Raw genomic sequence first — 25260 nt, forward strand, 5'->3', positions numbered from 1 at the left:
AGGCTGGATAAGTTCCGCAACCTTACCCTTGTAGCGTGGATCAAGAAGGGTTGCCAGCCAGTAATGATCCTTGATACCACAAATCCGAGGGTCCTTTCGCAGGCTTTGCAGGATCAGGGAGGCAATGCAGCAAAGGTTTTTACTAAAGATGACATGATCCACAGCCACCTCCTCCCAACCACGTACAAGTCCATGGGTTTATGGGGACTGAAAACTATCCCTTGAAGACTGCTGCTGAAGCTGAGTGCTAGGCTCCACCTCCATGCTGACACAATCCTCCTCCTCCACCTCCTACTCTTCCTGTGTGATCGGCGGCCCGCAGGAATACTGTCTGGATAAAGGGGGCCTTGAGAGGTAAGGAAGTCCTCCACTTCCTCCCGCTGTTCTGCCTCAAGTGCCCTGTCCATTATTCCACGAAGCGTGCACTCCAACAGGAAGACAAGAGGGACAGTATCACTGATGCATGCACTGTCACTGCTCACCATCCTCGTGGCCTCCTCAAATGGTGACAGGACAGTACATGCATCCTTGATCAGTAGCTACTGGTGTGGCAAAAAAAAGCCAAGCTCCCCTGACCCTGTCCTGGTGCCATACTCACACAGGTACTCATTGATGGCCCTCTGCTGCGTGTGCAGCCGCTGCAGCATTGCCAACATTGAGTTCCACCTGGTGGGCATGTCACAAATGAGGTGGTTCTTGGGCAAGTTGCATTGCTTTTGAAGGTCAGCCAGCCAAGCACTGGCATTATATGACCCGCGGAAATGCACACAGACTTTCCTGGCCTGCCTCAGGAGATCCTGTAACCTGGGTACCTGCACAAGAACCGCTGCACCACCAAATTAAGGATGTGAGCCAAACAGGGAACATGAGTCAAGTGTCCCTGTCAGAGGGCTTGAGAGGAGGTTGGTACCATTGTCGCAAACCACCATTCCTGGCTGAAGCTGGCATGGCATCAACCACCTCTGAGTCTGCCCCTGCAGAGCTGACAGAATCTCTGCCCCAATGTGGCTCCTGTCCCCTAAGCAGACCAACTCAAGCACTGCATGGCATCTTTTTGCCTGCTTGCGTAACCCCTTGAACGCCTACGGAGCACCGCTGGTTCCGAGGACAAATCTGCAGAGGAAGAGGCCATAGAGGAAGAAGAAGAGTAGGGGGTGATGGAGAGTGTGTTGAATTGGCCAAAGCATGCGGGTCATAGTGCCTGCTTGGCCAATCATCAGATAGCAATGCACTGCGATGTCACAGTGCATTATGGGGCGTGACGCGCCGCTCGAATTTGGTGCAAACGCTCCATAATATTCATATTTAAATGAACACTCAAACAGCCAATGTTCGAGTCGAACTCATGTTCGACCCGAACATAAAGCTCATCCCTAATCCCAGTATATAAGAGCCAGGGACTCCTAGGTCTGGAAGTGAGTCTTATGTCTGTCATGTAGGTGTGCAGTAAAATTTTCCATTTGCATGGAATTGCACAGTTCCCTAGCCCATCTTGATGTAAGAAATAGATGGATAAAAGAGTGATTTGAGGGAATTGCAGGATTTTATAGAAGGTGACTTTATGGAATATAGTAAGGACATCCATCCAGAAGAGCTGACTACAAGGACAGTCTCACCTTATATGACACATTGTTGCCTTCTCTTTGCCACACATCCAGCAAGTATCGGAGATGGATGGTATTATTTGTGTAATGTGGGTGGACATCCATGCCATCTAGTTAGTAGTTTGTAACTTCTTTCCTGGGCTGAGGACTGTATGTTTGTGTGTAAGAGTAAAGGATTAAAGAACATCAGATTCAGTAAGTGTGGGATGAAGATCACATTGCTTTTTGGCTATATAATAAGACCTAGCAGGGAAAAATTCCATGTCTGTCAGGTTGGTAACAAAATGTTTAAAAGTCAAAGCTCTTGTTAAAGGGGCTTTCTATCCCAGTGCTGAAAAGAAGTCACAGAGTTGGAAATACCGCAGCCAATGCCTGCCTATTGCGGTAAACTAAAACCAGCTTTGCACATCTAGAGAATGACATTTTTGCCCATTCTTCTTTACAAAATGGTTCATGCTCTGTCAAATTGGATGGAGAGTGTCTATAAACAGCAATTTTCAAGTCTTGCCACAGATTCTCGATTGGATTTAAGTCTGGACTTTGACTGGGCCGTTCTAACGCATGAATAGGCTTTGATCTAAACCATTCCGTTGTAGCTCTGGCTGTATGTTTAGGGTCGTTGTCCTGCTGGAAGGTGACCCTTCACCCCAATCTCAAGTCTTTTGCAGCCTCCAACAGGTTTTCTTCTAAGATTGCCCTGTATTTGGCTCCATCCATCTTCCCATTAACTCTGACCAGCTTCCCTGTTCCTGGTGAAGAAAAGCATCCCCACAAAATGATGCTGAAACCACCATGTTTCACGGTGGGGGTGGTGTGTTCAGGGTGATGTGCAGTGTTAGTTTTCCGCTACACATAACTTTTTGGCCTAAAAGCAAAATGCTATCTGACCAGAGCACCTTCTTCCACATATTTCCTGTGTCCCCCACATGGCTTCTCTCAAACTGCAAACGGAACTTCTTATGGCTTTCTTTCAACAATGGCTTTCTTCTTGCCACTCTTCTATAAAGGCCAGATTTGTGGAGTGCACGACTAATAGTTGTCCTGTGGACAGATTCTCCCACCTGAGCTGTGGATCTCTGCAGCTCCTCCAGAGTTACCACGGCTGCTTCTCTGATTAATGCTCTCCTTGCCCGTCCTGTCAGATTAGGCTTATGGCCATGTCTTGGCAGGTTTGCAGTTGTGCCATACTCTTTCCATTATCAGATTAAGGATATTTTTTTATAATTTAACCCTGCATTAAACTTCTCCACAACATTATTCCTGACCTGTCTGGTGTGTTCCTTGGCCTTCATGGTGCTGTTTGTTCACTAAGGTTCTCTAACAGACCTCTGAGGGCTTCACAGAACAGCTGTATTTATACTGAGATAAAATTACACACAGGTGGACTCTATTTACTAATTAGGTGACTTCTGAAGGCAATTGGTTCCAATAGATTTTAGTTAGGGGTATCAGAGTAAAGAGGGCTGAATACAAATGCATGCCATACTTTTCAGAAGTTTCTTTGTAAACACATTTGAAAACCATTTACCATTTTCCTTACACTTCACAATTATGTGCCACTTTGTGTTGGTCTATCAAATAAAATCCCAATAAAATGTACATTTTTGGTTGTAACATGACAAAATGTGAAAAATTTCAAGGGGTAGGAATACTTTTTCAAGGCACTATATATGTTGGGGAACTTATAGGAGACTGTGCAAAAAGAGGGTAGACAGAGTTCTCTGTTGTTGTTGCAGCCACTTATAAAGAATTTACAGAAGTGATGTCACAGCAGAAAAGCAGTCACTGTAGAATGATAATCTGTTTAGGATGATGAGTTGAGACATAACTCGATAAAACACATTACGTATGGGGGAACAGGAGCAGGTCAGCATGGATAAAATGTATTCCAAATTAAAAGCTAAGTGAGTCTCATTAGGATGGGATTAATAAAGTGATCTGTGGCCATCCCTTGAAGGTACTGAGCTGGCCTTTTCTTTTGATTGCATTTCTGCTTAACCTAGCTAGATTTCCCTTTTAATAATACAGATGTCCTCCACTATTTGTAGGGATTAAATGATGGGTGGGCAAGATATAACGTACAGTTTTAAACGGCAAATTTTCCTGCTTTTCTCTCCCTGTGCAGTCTTGCCATGATAACATCAGTTGTTCAAAAGGAGCCAGAAATTGCATTTTGGAATGACTTATTGCTTTTTTTTCAATCCTCGTATGCAACTAATACAAAAAGCGTTAACAATATGTTTGTTTTGCTGAGGCCAAGCAAGGAAAAAAAAAAAAAGCATCGTCGCTGCAGCTTAGGCATATTGAGAGTACACAGAGGTTAGTGCCTGATTATAAATGAGGGAATCTATCAGAGCTTTACTCGCTGAGGTGCATTAGGAGGCATTCCAAATTTTCAATTGCTAGGTGTTATTTGCTGAATATTAATGCCAAACTCCGTTGTATAATCTTTCCTCCAGGATGTTGATTTCAGGGCAGGATTCCAGTCTGATAAAGCTTCAAATAAAAAATATAAACACAAAAAAGGTGAATCCTAAGAGGTAAAAAAAGTAAACTTAAGATAAAAAATGTTAAAAAATGCACTGCTTGTAGCTTTCATAGATGTCTATGCAAGAGTAACACTGTTTGCACCAAAAAATGATATACAGCATTTAAAGTATAATAACCATGAAGCAATACAATCTGACCCCAGGATCCTGGGGCTGTCATTCAGGTTGGTCTTTGCTTAGAGATGACTATGCACGCATGGATTCATGTCTCCCTGGCCGCTCTGTTTCTCTGCCAGTACTGGCAGTCCTGACCCTATGTAAGCTTTATTTCAGATGTTGTTATACAGAATTAGCTTGAACCATGCATAATATGGGAGCTCCAAATGCTGAAAGGTCTGTGTTTTTTTTTTTTTAATAAAAGTTTTTTTTTCTAATACAGCCACTAAAGCAGTAAAGATGCTATGTATCCTGCTAAATGCAGTGAAAAATGTCTGGTCTTACTACCTGCATTTTCAGTACAGAGTGAAATTATGAAGTGTTGTACAGCACCTATTCTGGACAAGTGCAGAAGCTTTCTGTATCAGTGTGTGAATATTAGAATGGAAGGTGTTCTGTTGCAAATGTTAATGGGAATGTTATGCTTACTCTGAAAAATGATGCACAAATATGAATATGAGTATAATATATATTTATTGACCTCCTCATTATATCCCCCCTTAACCATCTCAGCATTTATGTTCGGTGTACACATTCCTCATCCAGTCTTGCCTGTGTTCAGTCTGCTCTTCCTCTTTATTCTGTCCAATGTACCCTACTAAACCCGTTCCATTCTGTTCACCCTATCCTGCCTCCACTTCACCTTCACCTTCATTTTGACATGAACTTTGAAATAATTGTTGAAAGAAGTTGAAACATTTACATATGTAGACAACATTTTTATCAAAATAACCCCTAAGTCTAAAACAAAAATAGCACTTTACATTTTTTGCAGAAAGAGGCAGCGAAGGCAGTCCCCATAGTCCTTTCGTACAATGTGTACTTTCTTCTTGTTCAAATAATTTATTGAGAAAACAAGTAAAAAGCACAAGTATACAGGTGCAAGTACAGCTAACACCAGTTGCCAACTAGGTAAGTACATTACGAATGGAGCATGGGGATAACCATGCAGGCTCAAGAAACCAGTAGTAATTAGCATGGAAGAACAATTCCCAATAAGGTATACATAAGTAGGTTAACAATTCAAACATAAATCATGTGTAGGTAAGGAGAGGAATAAACCGAGGAATAGTGTCATGGGGGTATAAGCATGTAAGGGTCACCCAACAGGTGGCCAGCAGTTTGGCTCACCCCTTAGGGGGAGTGACAAAAAATCCAAGAGTCCTGGGAGACTGTACCCTGAGGAGATTGGTAATAATGCACTAGAAGGAAGGCCTACCCAGAGGCTAGAACCAGGCAGAAAGGGCTGCCTGGAGGCAAAAGTGGTGTAATGGAGCAGTATGAAAGAAGGGGACAAAGAGAGGAAAAACATCTGAGGATGAAGGAAGGGAGGGGCAACATCAGAAGGGGGTGGGGAGAAGGAGTCATAGGCTTTGATATGCAGGTCAGGGTCCAGAACAGAGGGTCTATGCATGGTGGATTAAGGGAGGAGTAGGGTGTCATCGAATCCAGGGGGTAGGTAATAAATGACCCAGGGTCTCCAAAGCTTCTCGAATTTGTGCAACTTTATCCAGGATGACTGCTTCAGGTTTAGAGTGAATCAGTGCTCGAACAACTCTGTTTAGTAGGCACTACCAGTATGCATAAGAATGGAGATTTCCAGGCCTGAGCAATTGTCTGTTTGGCAGCTGTGTTAATGTGGAGAAGAAGCTTAAATTGGCGGTGGGTTAGAGCCTTTGGTTTGTTGTTTAAGAGGGCTACAGTTGGGTCCTGCAGCAAAGGTATGGTGAAAAGTTTTGTAAGAATTGCAAACACCTCCATCCAAAATGAGCGCATTACTGGGCATTCCCACCAAACGTGGAAGTGTGTGCCTGCCTCATTACAGCCTCAAAAACAGAGTGGTGAGTATTGCGGGAGAAATTTGGCAATCCTAGCGGGGACCAGATACCACCTGGTAAGTACTTTATAGTTTGTCTCCAAGGCGACGATATTAGGAAACAAGGATTTAGTAGCCTGCCAGATATATGACCAATCAGTAGGGTCTATTGTACTGTTAAGATCCTTTTCCCACTTACTAACATATGATGGGGGCTTTACAGTTTTGGGGTGTTAGGAGGTGAGTGTGTATTTCGGAGATTAATCCTCGTTTGTGAGGATCAGTTTTGCACGTTTGTTCAAATTTCATAAAGTCCAGGTTCGATGAGGCAGAAGGGGTACAAGGGGTGAGAAAGTGCTTAATTTGTATATACAGTGGGGACGGAAAGTATTCAGACCCCCTTAAATTTTTCACTCTTTGTTATATTGCAGCCATTTGCTAAAATCATTTAAGTTCATTTTTTTCCTCATTAATGTTACACACAGCACCCCATATTGACAGAAAAACACAGAATTGTTGACATTTTTGCAGATTTATTAAAAAAGTAAAACTGAAATATCACATGGTCCTAAGCATAGGTGTGCACAGCCTATTGCATTAGGGTGTGCACCTCAAAGCTTAAACCTGTGTGCATGTGTATATACTGTATACTGATGGTGTCAGTAGAGCAGTGGAAAGTGTCAGTAGGACAGTGCATGGTGTCAGTAATTTTTATTTTTATTTTTTTAATTATATTTTACATAAATTTTTTATTTTTTTTTTTATTTACAATTTTTTGTGGGAGCACTGCTAGGGGGTTTTGGTAAAATTACCGGCGGTTTAAATAGGGGGAATTTGCACCACACAGGGTGATTAGGGTGTGCCCAGGCACACCTGGCACACCCTGTGCGCACACCTATGGTCCTAAGTATTCAGACCCTTTGCTCAGTATTTAGTAGAAACACCCTTTTGATCTAATACAGCCATGAGTCTTTTTGGGAAAGATGCAACAAGTTTTTCACACCTGGATTTGGGATCCTCTGCCATTCCTTGCAGATCCTCTCCAGTTCTGTCAGGTTGGATGGTAAACGTTGGTGGACAGCCATTTTTAGGTCTCCCCAGAGATGCTCAATTGGGTTTAAGTCAGTGCTTTGGCTGGGCCATTCAAGAACAGTTATGGAGTTGTTGTGAAGGGTCATTGTCTTGCTGGAAGGTAAACCTTTGGCCCAGTCTGAGGACCTGAGCACTCTGGAGAAGGTTTTCGTCCAGGATATCCCTGTACTTGGCCACATTCATCTTTCCCTCAATTGCAACCAGTCGTCCTGTCCCTGCAGCTGAAAAACAACCCCAAGGCATGATGCCGCCACCACCCTGCTTCACTGTTGGGACTGTATTGGACAGGTGATGAGCAGTGCCTGGTTTTCTCCACACATACCGCTTAGAATTAAGGCCAAAAAGTTCTATCTTGGTCTCATCAGACCAAAGAATCTTATTTCTCACCATCTTGGAGTCCTTCAGGTGTTTTTTAGCAAACTCCAGGCGGGCTTTCATGTGTCTTGCACTGAGGAGAGGCTTCTGTCGGGCCACTCTGCCATAAAGCCCCGACTGGTGGAGGGCTGCAGTGATGGTTGACTTTCTACAACTTTCTCCCATCTCCCGACTGCATCTCTGGAGCTCAGCCACAGTGATCTTTGGGTTCTTCTTTACCTCTCTCACCAAGGCTCTTCTCCCCCGATAGCTCAGTTTGGCCAGACGGCCAGCTCTAGGAAGGGTTCTGGTCGTCCCAAACGTCTTCCATTTAAAGATTATGGAGGCCACTGTGCTCTTAGGAACATTAAGTGCAGCAGAATTTTTTTTAACGTTGGCCACATGGGTACTTGACGGGAACTTCCCTGTGGCATGCCCCGTGATGTTAGAGGGGGCGGGGTCACCCGTTACGTAACCCCACCCCCCGTTATTTAAGAACTGTCCAAAGAGGAGAAGTGCCACACAGCGGGAGCCTCCCATCATGTATGCGGAGCGGCACGAGGAGAAGAAGGGAAGAAGACGCCACGGAGGAAGATGCCGGACGAGAACACCGGAGGAAGAACCAGAAGAAGAAAAAGCTGGAGGAAGAAACTGAAGGAAGATAGAAGATAGGAGATAGAAGAAAGAAGAAGCATTTAAATAAAGGAATTGTCAAAAACTGTCTCTTGTCATTTTTAACATTTTTGACAGTTTTTTTGTGAAATGGTAGGGGTACTTTTGTACCCCTTACCATTTCACACAGGGGGGAGGGCCAGGATCCCCTTGTTAAAGGGGGCTTCCATATTCCGATAAGCCCCCCACCCGCAGCCCCCCACAACCACCGGGCAAGGGTTGTGGGGATGAGGCCCTTGTCCCCATCAACATGGGGACAAGGTGTTTTGGGGGGCTACCCCAAAGCACCCTCGCAATTTGTTGAGGGCATGTGGCCTGGTACAGTTCAGTGCTCAAATCACTGCTCCCGAAAAACGGCCATTTTTAAAACTTTTTTTTGCATTGATCCATGTCCCCTGGGGCAGGACCCAGGTCCCCAAACACTTTTTATGACAATACCATGCATATAAGCCTTTAAAATTAGTACTTTTGATTTATCCCATAGACTTTTAAAGGGTGTTCCACGGCTTTCGAATTTGCCGCGAACACCCCAAATTGTTCGCTGTTCGGCGAACTGGCGAACAGACGATGTTCGAGTCGAACATGAGTTTGATTTGAACTCAAAGCTCATCCCTACTTGCCACAATTCTGTCTCTGAGCTCTTCAGGCAGTTCCTTTGACCTCATGATTCTCATTTGCTTTGACATGCACTGTGAGCTGTAAGGTCTTATATAGACAGGTGTGTGGCTTTCCTAATCAAGTCCAATCAGTATAATCAAACATGGCTGGACTCAAATGAAAGTTTAGAACCATCTCAAGGATGATCAGAAGACTAAAATGGAAAGATTCTCAAGCTCCAGATGTCGCATTTTGGAAGAAGTTGGTTAATAATAACGATGCCTTTTTACAAATCTACTTATCAAGCTAGAGGGTGTAAAAATAAATTTGATAAGGTATGGCAGGCATGGTATGGAGATGAAAGTACAATAGGATAGACATGTTAATATAAAGATCAAAATATAGCTGGAAGACGGAAAAACACTACTGAGGGAAGCACTACTTAACATGGAAACATGGGAGGAACATATCGAAGATGAAGGATTGGGGACGTATAAATCTGATAAAAGACAGTCTGGCCCAGCGGTGTGATAACTTTATATTACAGGAGTGCTAAACATACATTGGTTATTATGAATCTGTGGATCTGGGCTGTGACAGGGAGGGAAGGGTGAGGGTTTTAGGGGGGGGGGGAGTCTAGGGGTAGGGATTCACTGTTGGGCCCTGCGAGGCCAAACCTGGGCTTAGCCATGTTGGCGGCCCAGAAGTCACTGTATACATGAAAAATTTGAATAAAAAGAATTTAAAAAAAAAAAAAGGATGATCAGAAGAAATGGACAGCACCTGAGTTAAATATATGAGTGTCACAGCAAAGGGTCTGAATACTTAGGACCATGTGATATTTCCGTTTTTCTTTTTTAATAAATATGCAAAAATGTCAACAATTCTGTGTTTTTCTGTCAATATGGGGTGCTGTGTGTACATTAATGAAGAAAAAAAATGAACTTAAATGATTTTAGCAAATGGCTGCAATATAACAAAGAGTGAAAAATTTAAGGGAGTCTGAATACTTTCCATCCCCACTGTACCTAAAAAGTTCTGAGGAAGGAAGACTATAGGATTCACAAAGTGTCGGGAAGGACTTGAAGGAATTAGACATAATAAATTTGTGGGCACAAAATAGTTCCACAGTAGACCAAGTAGAAAATGAAGATGGGAAGGGCCATGCTGGGTAAAAGGAAGGGTTGCGAAGGAAGGAGAGCAAGGGATTGTGGGGGGGCCTGGAGGCCAAAGTGACGCTTCAGTCCATCCCATAGAGGGTGGCTATGTCTCGTGATCGGGTTGGTGATGGTTCTATGGGTAAATGGGGCCAACCAAAGAAGGTTAGCCGTAGATAAGGGATCGCACTCTACAGACTCTATAGCGACCCAGGGGGGTTTCCTTCATAGCATCGTATTTGGGAAGTTGCGCTAGTTGAGCAGCATAATAGTATTTCACAAAATTAGGCACTCCAAGACTCCCTCTGATCTTAGACGTATATAGAGTAGGTTTGGGCAAGCATGGCCTAACTTTGCCCCAAATGAAAAGGGATGCACGGCGCAGAAATGCGCAGAAAGTGGGAAGGAACCGGTATGGGGAGTATCCAAAAGAGGTAGAGAATTTTAGGCAGGATAGAAATTTTTACCACTGTGATCCTACCCATCCAGGCTAGTGGTAAAGAAGCCCGCTTAGATATAAGAGATGTGAGGTGGGAGAGCATAGGAGAGTAATTAACTGCATAAAGGTCTGCAGGGTTTGCTGTAAATTTTATGGAGTGTTATGAAAGGTATGGAATATGCCTAGCGGCCCATGGAAGAGGGAGAATCTTGCTAAGTTGGGACTGAAGTGGTGGTGGTAGGGAGATGTTGAGAGCTGTCGACTTGTGGAGATAAATTGAAAGCCCAGATACACTTCCAAAATTGGAAAGTGTTTTTAGTAAGTAAGGGTTGGTATATGGGGCGGAGGTTCACAGTAAAAAGTGGTCATCTAATCCCCAACAGCGCAGGATGTTGTGCAAGTAGGGCCACAAGAGTGTGTTGAACTCCTTTTATATATCAAGAGAGATAAAGAACGAAGGGATGCGACGTGTATGAGCTGTATAAGCTAAGAGAGACGCGCAACGGATATTGTCACCTGACGAGAAGATATAAACCTTGCTTGGTCTTTGTGTACTAAAGAGCCGATGATAGGGTAAAAGCGAGAGGAAAGGATTTTCGCGTGAATTTTGACATTGAGGTTAAGGATCAAAATTGGAATGTGTACTTTCTTACTATAGTACTCCAGTGGTTGGCTGTTTGGAACCCCCCTTGATGCTGCTTACAGGACTTTTAGGCTACTTTCACACTGAGGCGCTTTGCAGGCGCTAAAGTGCTAAAAATAGCGCCTGCAAAGCGCTCTGAAAGAGCCGCTCAATTCACTCCAATGTGAAGGCCCTAGGGCTTTTACACTGCAGCGGTGCGCTTGCAGGACGGTCAAAAAAGTTCTGCAAGCCGCATCTTTGCAGCGCTATAGGAGCGGTGTATTCACCACTCCTAAAGAGCTCCCTCCCCTTTGAGAACAATGGGACAGCACTGCAAACCCGCCAGCAAAGCGGCGCTGCAGCGCCGCTTTGCGGGTGGTTTTAACTCTTTTTTGGCCGTCAGCGGGGGTTAAAACCGCTCCACTAGCGGCCGAATAGCGCTGCTAAAATGACGGTAAAGTGGTGGTAAATATAGCGCCGCTTTACCACCGGCGCCCGCCCCAGTGTGAAAGTAGCCTAAACGTCCTGCCATCGCAGCGCCCCAGTGTGAAAGTACTCAGGCTTTTACATTGGGGTGGCAGGGGAGGCGTTTTTCAGGCGCTATTTTTAGCCCTTTAGCACCTGAAAAAACGTCTCAGTGTGAAAGGGGTCTTAAAATCCATACCAGACCCAAAAATGATTTTTTTTTTGAGGGGGGGGGGCGCTATTTCTATGTTCTTAGCCCCTTGTGTTAGGCTATTTTCTCTATTTGTGAAAGTTAAAATGATTGTAAAGTCTCGTTTTTTTTTTTTCCTATAAAAATAACAAACATGTTATACTTACCTGCTCTGTGTAGTGGTTTTGCACAATTGCACAGAGCAGCCCGGATCCTCCTCTTCTTGAGTCCCTCTTCGGCTCTCCTGGCCCCTCCCTCCTGTTGACTGCCCCCACAGCAAGTAGCTTGCTATGGGGGTACCTCCCTGTGTCCATTCAGATACGGAGTCTGGTTCTGCCCCACTCCCTCTCCCTTCTGATTGGCTAACTGACTTTGATTGGCAGGAGCCAATGGCGCCGCTGCTGTGGCTCAGCCAATCAAGAGGAGAGTCTCGGATGTCCGAGGAACTCGTGGACATAACTGGAGAGAGATGGGGCTCAGCTAAGTATTAGGGGTGTTGTTGCAGCTGCTGCATACAGAAGGTTTTTTTATTTTGATGCATAGAATGCATTAAGATAAAAAAACCTTCTGACTTTACAACCCCTTTAACTCTCGTGGTCAAATGTTCTTATAGCTATTTCTTCTGTTAGAACCATATGTTAAGGAATGTTACATTCACCTAGCAAAAGGAAACTATTACACATATATTACAACCATTATGGGTATTATTTGTTATGTTTGCATGAATGCTGAGACATTTGCAAAGCATTTTTTTTTAAATAGACCCCTTAGTGTCTTTAATAACTTTTTGTGTATTGTGAAATACAACATTTATTTTGGGTGTTTAATATTGACAGTTTAAAGGAGACTGTTCAAATCATTAACTTTTAAAGCTGTGTTGGCCACGTAATTAACACAAAACAGGTGATCTCTTAAGCAAGAGGAACACCTGGAATCATCCAAACATGCTTAGCCACTGAGTATTATGCAGTACTGGTGTCAAGAAATGATTCTTTGTACCTGACTAACTGTGGGATTGCAATATGTCCCTCAATCGATGACCAGCAGTTTTCAATGCCATCATCACAACACTGCACGAGCACAAGTCTGTGACATGAAAGATACCAGAGTGCATTGTACGCAGTGGATCCTTTTGTAGCTATGACCTAATTCATACAAATGCACAGCAACAGATGTGTTATGCCAGACAAACCAGTGGGATTAGCAGGATTTTACAAGAGAAAAAAATAAAACATTTCTGCTTTGGTAGAAGATACAAGATTAGTAACCAATAATCGTGAAGAATTATTTTTTGAGCCCTTTTCTTGTGAACTAGAGAAAAGGTTGTTTATATATCAATGATTGGCCCTTGTATGTTTTATTCACTTCATGAAGTATACATTTGCACTGTAATGGGTTAGGACGGTATACGTAGAATTGGCTAAAGGAATATAGCTTAGTGACTATTCACTAGGTGAACACTTTTACCCTCTTAGCAAATTAACTCCATTGCAATAATATATTCTAAATCGATCTTCATGTTTAATTTGTACTAAAGGAGTAGTGACTGTTTATATAGCAAACTGAACCTTCATGAAGCTATAGACATAGCGCATGCCAAATTACGTTCTAGCAAAAAATACTTTTTTATCCCTCACACTTGAATGGGAATTTAGAGAAAAATACAGTGAATCTGGAAAGTATTCACAGCGCTTCACTTTTTCCACATTTTTTTATGTTACAGCCTTATTCCAAAATGGATTAAATTCATTATTTTTCTCAAAACTCTACAAACAATACCCCATAATGACAATCTGAAAGAAGTTTGTTTGAAATCTTTGCAAATGTATTTAAAAGAAAACCTAAAAAAATCACATGTACAGTACATAAGTACACACAGCCTTTGCTTAATACTTTGTTGAAGCACCTTTGGCACCAATTACAGTCTTAAGACTTTTTGAATATGATGCTACCAACTTGGCACACCTATTTTTGGTCAGTTTCTCCCATTCTTCTTTGCAGGACCTCTCAAGCTCCATCAGGTTGGATGGGGAGCATTGGTGCACAGCCATTTTCAGATCTCTCTAGATCTGGTTCAAGTCTGGGCTCTGGCTGGGGCACTCAAGGATCTTCACAGAATTGTCCTGTAGCCACTCCTTTGTTATCTTGGCTGTGTTCTTAGGGTTGTTGCCCTGTTGAAAGATGAACCTTCACCCCAGTCTGAGGTCCAGAGCCCTCTGAAGCAGGTTTTCATCATGGATGTCTCTGTACATTGCTACATTCATTTTTCCCTCAATCCTGACTAGTCTCCTAGTTCCTGCCACTAAAAAAAATCCCAACAGCATGATGATACCACCCCCATTCTTCACTGTAGTGATGGTATTGGCCAGGTGATTAACAGTGCCTGGGTTTTCTCGACATGACGCTTGACATTCAGGCCAAAGAGTTCAATCTTTGTTTCATCGGACCAGAGAATTTTGTTTCTCATGGTCTGAGAGTTCTTCAGGTGCCTTTTTGGCAAACTCCATGTGGGCTGTCATGCGCATTTTACTGAGGAGTGGCTTCTGTCTGGCCACTCTACCATACAGGCCTAATTAGCAGAGATGGTTGTTCTTCTGGAAGGTTCTAGTTAGTCAGGTTGAAAAAAGACACGTTCATCTAGTTCAAACATAAAAATAAATACATAAATAAAAAATAATATCAAACAATCACATATTCCCAATCCTATACCCACAGTTGATCCAGAGGAAGGCGAAAAAACGCAGAAATTTGCTACAGCAGGGGAAAAAATATAAATGTTAGTACCCAGTTATATTGTGTGCATTTAGGAATCCAGGCCTTTCTTAAAGCAATCTACTGAGCTGGCCAGAACCACCTCTAGAGGGAGTTTATTCCACATTTTCACAGCTCTTACTGTGAAGAAACCTTTCCGTATTTGGAGTTGAAATCTCTTTTCCTCTAGGCATAAAGAGTGCCCCCTTGTCCTCTGCGTTGACCATAAAGTGAATAACTCAACACCAAGTTCACTTTATGGACCCCTTATTTATTTGTACATGTTGATCATATCCCCCCTTAATCTCCTATTCTCAAGAGATAATAAATTCAGTTCCTCTAATCTTTCCTCATAGCTGAGCTCCTCCAAGCCTCTTATCAGTTTGGTTGTCCTTCTCTGCACTTTCTCCAGTTCCCGATATCCTTTTTGAGAACTAGTGCCCAAAACTGAACTGCATATTCCAGATGAGGTCTTACTACTGATTTGTACAGAGGAAAAATGATATCTCTCTCTCTGGAGTCCACACCTCTCTTAATACAAGAAAGAACTTTGCTTGTTTTAGAAACCGCAGCTTGGCATTGCATGTTATTATTGAGCTTATGATCTATCAAAACTCCCAGATAATTCTCCACTACGGATTCCCCCAGTTGTACTCCCCCTAGTATATATGATGCATGCATATTCTCAGCCCCCAAGTGCATAACTTTACATTTATCAACATTAAACTGCAAGTCTGCCAGGGGAAGTGGCTTATGCTGTGCAGCGGCCTCCAGTCTTTCAGGGAGATAGAACCTTTAGATCAAGATTTGCTGGGACATCGCTCTCCTTAAATCTTCCCTGGATAAAGGCCCTGGCCGGCTAATAGGTTGCAGGCTTACAAAGCTTGCCTTAGGGTAAGCGTGCATTTTGTGTGGTGTTATCACTGTGGTTGCGGTGGAGGATTTATCCATTTTAAGAAGCCTTTACCCACACTTTGGTTATGGAATTTGAGCACTATCAGTATATATGGAAGGACGTTTTCATCTTTATATAACTCAACACATTTAATGAACTTTATACTAATATTGTCCATCACTACAGTTTTTATTGGTGTATGTTGTCAATTATCACTGGTGCAGTCCAATATAGCAATAGATAGTTTTTCTAGCGCTGCTACAAACTTTCCCATTAAACCTCATCTGCCACATAGTCGCCCAATTAAACAGTGCATTGAGGTTGGTTTGTAAATTGGAGACATCCTGTAAGGACGTTATTCCACTGCATAGTTTGGTGTCATCTGCAAAGACAGGAATGGTTCTCTCCACAGAGAAACGCTGGAGCTCTGTCAGAGTGACCATTGGGTTCTTGGTCACCTCTCTGACTAAGGCCCTTCTCCCCCGATCACTCAGTTTGGCCGGACAGCCCGTTCTAGGAAGAGTCCTGGTGGTTCCAAACTTCTTCTATTTACGGATGATGGAGGCCACTGTGCTCATTGGGACCTTCAATGCTGGAGAAATTTTTCTGTACCCTTCCCCAGATCTGTGCCTTGATACAATCCTGTCTCGGAAGTCTACAGACAATTCCTTGGACTTCATGGATTGGTTTGTGCTCTGACATGCACTGTTAACTGTGGGACCTTATATAGACAGGTGTGTGCCTTTCCAAATCATGTCCAATCAACTGAATTTACCACAGGTGGACTTCAATCAAATTGTAGAAACATCTCAAGGATTATCAGTGGAAACAGGGTGCACCTGAGCTCAATTTCGAGTGTCATGGCAAATGCTGTGAATACTTATGTACAGGTGTTTTTTTTTTTTTTTTAATACATTTGCAAAGATTTTAAACAAACTTCTTTCACGTTGTCGTTATGAGGTATTGTTAGTAGAATTTTGAGGAAAATAATAAATTTAATCAATTTTAGAATAAGGCTGTAACGTAACAAAATGTGGAAAAAGTGAAGAATACTTACCATTTGCACTGTATATCTTTATTGTTTTTCAATATACATACAAGTATGAAAATAAAGCCTCTTCAAGATGTAGAAATGTCTCAAATTCAATGTACAACCACAATGAGCAAATTTAAACCAGGTATGTGTATATGGGATTGTATTTTATTTATTTTTTTAGTTGAACTAGATGGACTTGTGTCTTTTATTCAACCTGACTAACTATGTAACTATGTAAAGTCTATAAAGATGTGCATTGCATGAATCTATCCATGGCCGCCGTCGCCACCACCCTCTATTCGGGTGCCCCTTTTTGGACGCCAGGTGCCTAAATTCCAGTGGCGGGGGTGTACTTTTGAAGCACCTGATTAGAGCCATATGCTCTAATAGGCTTCAAAAAATGTGAACTGCGAGCGCAGAACATTGTGCTCCCTGTTCACCCAGGTGTGTTAGAACAGTGAATGAATATTCGCTTTTCTAACACTGAACTGCCTCTCTGCCAATCAGGAAGCGCAGGTGTGTTACCCGTCACCTGATTGACTGTGATTGGACGCCTATCAGGAGGAGGGGAGAAGACGCATGGAGGTCACAGCTCGCTGTCACCCGCTGCCCCACCGAAATAGGGTAACACTGTGACCCCCCCCCCACCCGCTCGCAGGGCAGATGGCAAGCGGGTGGGGGGGTCACAGTGTTAACTTTTGATGGGCACAGTGGCGGCATTTGATGGGCACAGTGGCAGCATTTGATGGGCACAGTGACGGTATTTGATGGGCACAGTGGAAGCATTTGATGGGGCACAGTGGCGGTATTTGATGGGCACAGTGGCAGCATTCATGGGCACAGTGGTGGTATTTGATGGGCACAGTGGAAGCATTTGATGGGGCACAGTGGCGGTATTTGATGGGCACAGTGGCAGCATTCGTGGGCACAGTGGTGGCATTTGATGGGCACTATGGCGGTATTTCATGGCCACAGTGGCAGCATTTGATGGGGCACAGTGGCAGTATTTGATGGGCACAGTAGCAGCATTTGATGGACACAGTGGCTGCAATTGATGGGCACAGTGGCGGCAATTGATGTGCACAATGGCTGCAATTGATGTGCACAATGGCTGCAATTGATGGGCACAGTAGCTGCATTTGATTGGCACAGTGGCTGCGTTTGATGGGCACAGTGGCTGCGTTTGATGGGCACAGTGGCTCTGATTGATGGGCATAGTGGCTGCGTGTGATGGCACAGTGGCTGTAATTGATGGGCACAGTGAGGCTGCAATTGATGTTTTTTCTGAATTTTTCAGTTTGTTTGCGCCCCCCCAAAAAATTTTGAGCACCAGCCTCCACTGATAGGTATGTGGGGAAGGGAAAAGAGGAGAGTGAGAAATGACTAGAGAGACAGTTGAAATAAAAAAGAGGAAGAAGAGGGGATGAAAAAAGGAAGAAGAGGGACAGAATCGTGAGCGAAATACCAGGACTAAAAAGAGAGAAAAATAATAATAGTAATAAGAAGATAGGGAGATAAGCTGCCAAGTGATACTACAACCAGGAGGGTCTCGAAAGGAGCCATAGGGATCTCTTTAATATCCTATTGGAGGACTAAGATGGTGCTGACACAAAACTACTGTTGGACAGCAGCATCTCCTTAAGACCCCTTTCACACTGTGCCACCACCGGCATCAGTGGTAAAGTGGCGCTATTTTTAGCACCGCTTTACCGTCGTTTTAGCGGCGCTATTCTGGTGGTTTTACCCCCCCCCCCCGCTAATGGCCGAAAAGGGGTTAAATCTGCCGTTTTGCTGGCGGTATCGCAGCGCTGCCCCATTGATTTCAATGGGGAGCAGCGGTGGAGGAGTGATGAGTTCACCGCTCCTTCACCGCTTCAAAGAAGCTGCTGGCAGGACTTTTTCTGACGCCCTGCCAGAGCACCGCTCCACTGTGAAAGCCCTAAAAATTGTGTACAATTCAACGGTGGGTCATGTCTTCTTTCTTGTTACTCAAAGCCTTGGGTTTCATTGTGCAGCATTACAACCTTGGCCGCTGTGCAGGCCAGCTGCAAGTGTCCTAACAACCACTGAATTCATTGGTTGATAAGGACATCAGGCACCTACATGGCATCTTAGTTTGACACCCCCCCCCCCCTCCCTGTCAACATTAGGTCATGTTAGCTGCGAGGGGGAAAGAAAATGAGGAAGAATAAATGCTGGAATACCAGTCAGACACCGAGCATAAATAACTTTAAATGTTGGGTGTCGTACATGTGTGGGGCTTGCACTACGTAAAATTATTAGTTTCATATATTTTTTTTTTACATTTTAGAATTGGGTGCCTCGAGATTGTATGTAATTTTAAAGGGTGTCTTGACTGGAAAAAGGTTGAGAAACACTGTGTTAGAACACTTATGTTAGGCGTCTAAGGTTAAATTGATACTGAAGTCTCTGTCTTTGGCAAACATATGTAAAACGTTGATGTCCAAATTAGTGCTGGTTCACACAAGTGCAAATTCTGATGTGACTTGAGTCACACAGAGTCACAGTGTGAACTGAGCCTTAAGCTGATTGAAAATCAAGTAAAGCTGACATGTGATTGGATTTTAGTAGTATATAATATGTAAGCACGACATGTGGTTCAGCTTTGAGATTGCAGGCCCACCCGAAAACCACACACCTTCCCCAGATACAACCAAAACGTATAAACAAAACAGGAGTTTGCCAAAAGAATGGCCATGGCACTTTTATTGGTTTTTAACAACAAAACATTAATAAATCTTTTATTAACATAACTGACAGCATAAATTCAATGAAACCACAGTTTTACTGCTCAGTTTTGAGAACTTAAAGCAGAGTTCCGGCCACAGAAATTTTTATTTATTTTCCAAGCATCCCCTCACACTGCAGTAATAACATACATAAACTATATGTATATTTGCTAGTGAATAATATTCATATTTTTTTTTAATCTTACAATTTAGATGATCCTCTGCTGGCCACTGCCATGATGAATGTGGGCATATGAAGCCCAGTCTCAACCTCTTCCTGGATAACTGATCGAGAGGTGCATGTTGGGTAACCAGCATGCACCTCTTGATCTCGCGCATGCATGATGCTCCGCCGGCTGTAGCGCCGATTGTTTAGCAAGTTACCATGACAACGGGATGCGACGGAGGAAATAACACGATTTTTCCAAACAGTCCTGCCCACTGACTCCTGGGAAATGATGACTCACATTTCCCAGGAGCACAGGTGAGGGAGGAAGTGATGTGGAGCGCCACGGAGCTGGAAGTGGCAAATTAGGAGCCACCACCTAGCAACAGGGCACTTCTGGTAAGTTTAAAAAAAATTTCACTGCAAATGTTTTTTATTATTAATAAAGGACTGGGAAAATGTGAAAATAGTTTTCAGGGTGGAGCTCCGCTTTAAGCAGCAGTACCAGATATTGACTAGAAAATAACCAGTCTCCCCTTGGAATCTAGGGAGACTCGACCACATAACAGTGCACACAATTGGGGCAGGAGGGAGGGAGCTCTATTCTTCTTGTTCTGGCGACCGGAATAGAGGGCAAGCCTGCTGCCCTTATATAGCTGATCCCATTCCTCTGCAGCTTTTCTAGGATTTCCATTGGTTCCCACTGAATCCAAAAATCTCAATATTTAAAGGGACAGTATTCTCTAAATGCCGGTTAACAAACAATGCTACCTAATATTACATTTAAACTAAACAGGGATGGGGTGGCCACAATCCCAAGTGTGCCCCCTTTTCTTCATTTCTTTGTTACCAGCTCTAGAAAGTACAATACTTGTAAAAGCAAGTCTTACTAGGAAGTGGTCTTAATTTTTTAATAAAATCACATTTATAAATAAGGTAACCTCTGTATAGAAGACTGTGCAAATTAAATACAAACTTATTGGTACAGCATAAGAATCTTTCCATATACATTCTGCATTCTTTCTACAGTTTAATCAGAGGTGTAGCTTGAAGCTTGTGGGCTCCGATGCAAAGGCTGACCTGGGGCCCCCCCATTACCATCTGATGCTTTTACAGTGTGCTTGCCCCGTCACTCTGTGTAGGTGAAACTGGACACTCAGAGTGCCCAGGATGGGCCTTGGCGGGCCCCTGCGTTTACTGAATTACCTATACAAGGTGACACAGCGAGCACCTTTCCTCACTGACACGGTATAATCTGGAGCAGACAACCTCTGAGGAGTGGAGACCTACCTGAATAATATGAAAGTTATCAAAGATCTCCGGGGGTTCAGCATCCTTATTTAATAAATTAACCAGGAAGGCCAAACTTAATATTAGGGAAAACTCCCTCACTGGGGCTGCTCCACGTCAGCAGTAAAGCGTTGCTCGTTTTAGTGGCGCTTTACTGCTGTTTTAGTGGCATTTTTCGGCCGCTAGCCTGTGTTGCAGCGCATCCGAAACACTTTTCAGGCACTTCGTTAGCGCCGCCCATTCTTTTCAATGGGCAGGGGCGGTGTAGGAGCGCTGTATATACCACTCCCAAACTGCCCCAAAGATGCTGCTTGCAGGACTTTTTTCACCGTCCCGCAAGTGCACTGCCCCAGTGTGAAAGTACTCGGGCTTTCACACTGGGGAGGCATGAGAGGCAGTTTTCAGCAGTTTTACAGGTGCTATTTTTAGCACTAAAACACCTGAAAACTGTCTTCAGTGTGAAAGGGGTCTGAGAGAATGAAACAAATGACGCTGCAAAAATCTAAACTTAGCCCACCTTAGTGGATATTGTCAGTCAGTAGAGGGGCATGGCGACCAAGCTCCAAGATGGATGCCTGAGCTAGGAGCTCCGCTCGGCCACCGGAGAAATCCACAGACATCGGAGCACACTGAGCCTTCTCATAGCCACAATCATCCCCACAAGACTGCCAAACAACTCAGGAATGCTGCGGCGTAGAAACAACCCGCTACAACCGAACAAAATGCCTAACTTCTTCACACTTCACTTCTTCAAGTCCCGTGGGTTTCAGCAAAATGGCGGAGGCTCCCACACGCAACGGCCTGACAACAGGGCCACGATCCGCAACAACAGACGCAGAGGGCCCCTCACAAAGCCCACACAAGCCCACATACAAAGCGGGTCCTCCTCAAACACCTCCAGCCCATCAACAAGAAGTCCGGCCAAATCAAAACTGCGGATGACCTCCCCTGATAGGCCGCATGATAAAACTGACATGGAGGTAAGCGGGCCACAAAGACACAATACCCCACAAGCAGCTTATCTGACTGACCCCATAGCGGATTTCTCAACAGATAGGCCCACATCTGATACCATGTTAAAAGAGATGCTACTTTCACTCAGATCTTCCCTTCAAGCTGACATGGTAAAAGGGATTAATCAATGTCACAAGAAAGTACAGGCTTTAGGGGTCAGAGTGGACCAGGTAGAACACCAGATGGATATCTATGCATCCACATACAATACTAAGGTGGACGCTAATACGGCCCAGATAGAAGACATAGCATGGCTGAAGGACAAGGTCACTGACCTTGAGGACAGAAGTAGAAGGAACAACATAAAGTTGCGGGGGGTCCCAGAGTCAGCCCCAGTCACTCAACTCCTGCAATGCACCCACGCTTTGTACTCCACTCTGGTTTCTGAGCTGACCACACAGGACCTTATAGTGAACAGGATTCATAGGATCCAAAAGCCATCCTTCCTTCCAGAAGGTACACCGAGAGACATACTTCTAAGGGTCCACTTCTACCATGTAAAGGAACAGCTCGTTCAGGCAGCACGTAAGCAAGACTCTATTCCCCCACAGTACACTGTTGTCCTCTTGCTACCAGATCTTTCTAGGCACACGCTGCAAAGACACCATAACATGGCGACAATCACAAAAGCCCTACGAAACCACAAAAGTGGAAGTACCCCGCGACACTCTCCATCACTCACAATGGAACCACAAAATCCATTACAAAGATGGAAGAAGGTATAGCAGTCCTACGCCAATGGGGGATACTGTCAGACCAGGCCGTATCATCCACCTCTACATCGCAGTCACAGTCACTTCAAACTGAATGGCAGGTGGTGTCGCATAAGCGTGCCAACAAGAAACACGCCGGTGGCAGCTCATGATTAATCTACAAAGATGACCACATATTTCTCCAGTAATGGGAGTCTACTGTTTAGTCCCCTATCACCCTGTTCTGCGATACGCAGCAATGTCTGCACGCGGATCAGTTGTAAGATCCTTTTTTACAAACCCACAGTTCTTTTTTTCCACGTTTTGTCTTTTTTGTTCTTTCTGTTACTTATTTTTTACACACAGCAATTCTAGCCATTTGGAACTGTTACCAGATGTTGAGGACAAGCCTCCTGAAACTTCATATCAACCCCACAGAGGACTCCGCCGCAAGAATCCATGGCCACAGTGAGTACCTATCCTACGCTACCAGCCATCACACTTCCCAACACTATAAATGACTATCACTTGTCTATCTATTAACGCAAGAGGCCTGAATCGCCCGGCCAAACAATTCTCGATGTGGAAAGAGGCCCTTAAACAAAGAGCAGATATTCTCTGTGTTCAGGAGACTCATTTTCAGACACAAAAAATGCCAACATCTATGCATAGGGAGTATCTACACGTATTTTTGGCATGCATGCCTGACAGCAAAAAAGGAGGTGTGATGCTGGCATTAAGGAGCTCTTTATCATTCCAAAGAGTCCTACACAGATGAAGGGGTCAGGTTCCTTATAGTCACCGGGGACATTAACTCCAAACTGTACACGATAGTCACAGTGTACACCCCCAACAACCACCAAATTCGCTTTCTGAAGAAAGTACTCAAAAAAATCTTTGCAGTATGCAAGCTTTATCGTTGGAGGTGACTTTAACCTTATTGCAGATCCCGCTATGGATACTACCATGGTCAAACCAAACAGACCTACAACCCTTCATTATCTTCTGCACACCCAGGAACTATTCGATACATGGGGATGCCTTCATAGCAACGAAAGGGACTACACCTTTTTTTTTCTACTAGGCATTGTTCATATTCACGCATAGATATGTTTCTCGTAGATCAGTGGCTCCTGCAAATTATATGTGTCACACAGATATATGATGTAACTTGGTTAGACCATGCCGCAATATCATTGTCCATTGTTGAACAAGGTATCTCTTCCTCACCTCCTATCTGGCTATGCAATGCTAGGCTATTACAAGGACCCCAAACATTCCCCGTGATCTCTCAGCATCTCCAAGATTTCTTCCGTATCAATTGCACACCTATGATAGACCCATTCACTTTATGGAATTCACATAAAGTATACATGAGAGGCAAACTAATACAGCTGGGAGCTAATAAAAAGAAACAGCACTCCATTAAACTAAACAACATACTATCAGACATACACAAAATGGAAACCCAAAACAAAATCTCACCAACAGCATCTATGACAAACACACTCTCTAAACTCAGAGAAACCCTGCGGGAACTTCTCACACAAAAATACGATAAACATCTTAGAAGACTAAAATTAAACTCATATGTTAATGCAAATAGGGCAGGGAAATACCTAGCTTGTAGAATCAAGGCTGCTCGCACAAAAACCAGAATAGCATATTTGACACACAGCACCATACACCACAAAATTACCAATCCACAGGAAATAGCGAACCAATTTGCAGATTATTAAGGATGTGCTTTACAACCGAAATAAGCATGAATCCGCTCCACAACCAGACATAGCCAACATCGCTGACGGAAGATCAGCTTAAGCAGCTGAATTCTCCATTTTCAGCCCAAGAAATAGATAAAATCACAACTCTACCTAATGGTAAGTCACTGGGTCGGGATGGTTTCGTAAATGAATACTACAAAACATTCAAAGGAATCCTAGCCTCCCACTTCAGCTTCATGTGAGATGTCCCGTTTCCTCTGATCCGTGCCTTGGCTATCCTTTGTGAGGACCTACCTGGCGGCCCCGGGAGATCCATGCAGAGTTCGATCCAGAAGGTTTCCAGAGTCGGGATGTCCGTTCCAAGGCCCTGAGGGGCAACCTGCCTTAGTGATTCCCTGTCGCTGACAAGGGAGTCCAATCTATCTGATAAGAGTCTTTTACACACCACTTTTACCAAGATTCATACAACCGTTGTAAGCGGTCTACCTGGGAGATTTAAAGATTTGCCTGTGTTTGAACATCTGCCGCTGTATACACTCACTCACCTTTAATTAGTGGGACACTTTCCATACTTTTGTTGTTCACTTATTGGACTTTATTTATCTATGTTGAGAGATTTATGAGTTAATTTGTTGATGTTGATATTATTTATCAATCATTTCCCCCCTTTTTGAGGGTTTTTCATAGTTCATGCGCTACATTTCTTTTCACAGTATTTTTATGGTTGTTGTCACTCCGTATGTAGCTGCTCCACTTTTTGCTATTAATGTATAGTTTCTATAGCGCAGTGTATATATGTAATTTTTTGCACTCCGAAAGGTCCAATCCTGGCAGCAATATTGGCCCTGTACTCATGCCCATCAGCTCAAGTACATACATCGGGTGTTTCTATCCAAGACATTTAACATTTCTAATCGTACCCAACAGGGCTGCCCTCTTTCCCCCACAATATTTAATCTTATGATAGAACCTCTAGCTGAAACCATCAGATCAAATACTAATATCATGGGCTTTACCTTCGGTTCTAGTAAACACGTAATTAACCTGTTCGCAGATGATGTGATATTATTACTGATGCATCCACAAACATCCCTCCCACAGGCCCACAAAATCCTAATGGACTTTGGAGATATATCTTACTACAAAGTCAACTTCACCAAATCCATGATACTAGACGTAGGAGTCTCCCAATCTACTAAAAGGTCGTTACAAGACACTCTGCCATACTC

The 25260-nt window shown here is 43.6% G+C and overlaps 1 protein-coding gene across 1 annotated transcript in view; it reads left to right on the top strand.

Moving 5' to 3' along the window:
- SYT6 (synaptotagmin 6) overlaps positions 1 to 25260 on the top strand; it is a 682586-nt gene that overhangs the window by 347243 nt on the left and 310083 nt on the right. The gene's annotated exons all lie outside the window — the stretch shown is intronic.

The sequence above is a fragment of the Aquarana catesbeiana genome, linkage group LG02, assembly GCF_042186555.1.
Source record: "Aquarana catesbeiana isolate 2022-GZ linkage group LG02, ASM4218655v1, whole genome shotgun sequence".
Taxonomy (NCBI): Eukaryota; Metazoa; Chordata; class Amphibia; order Anura; family Ranidae; genus Aquarana; species Aquarana catesbeiana.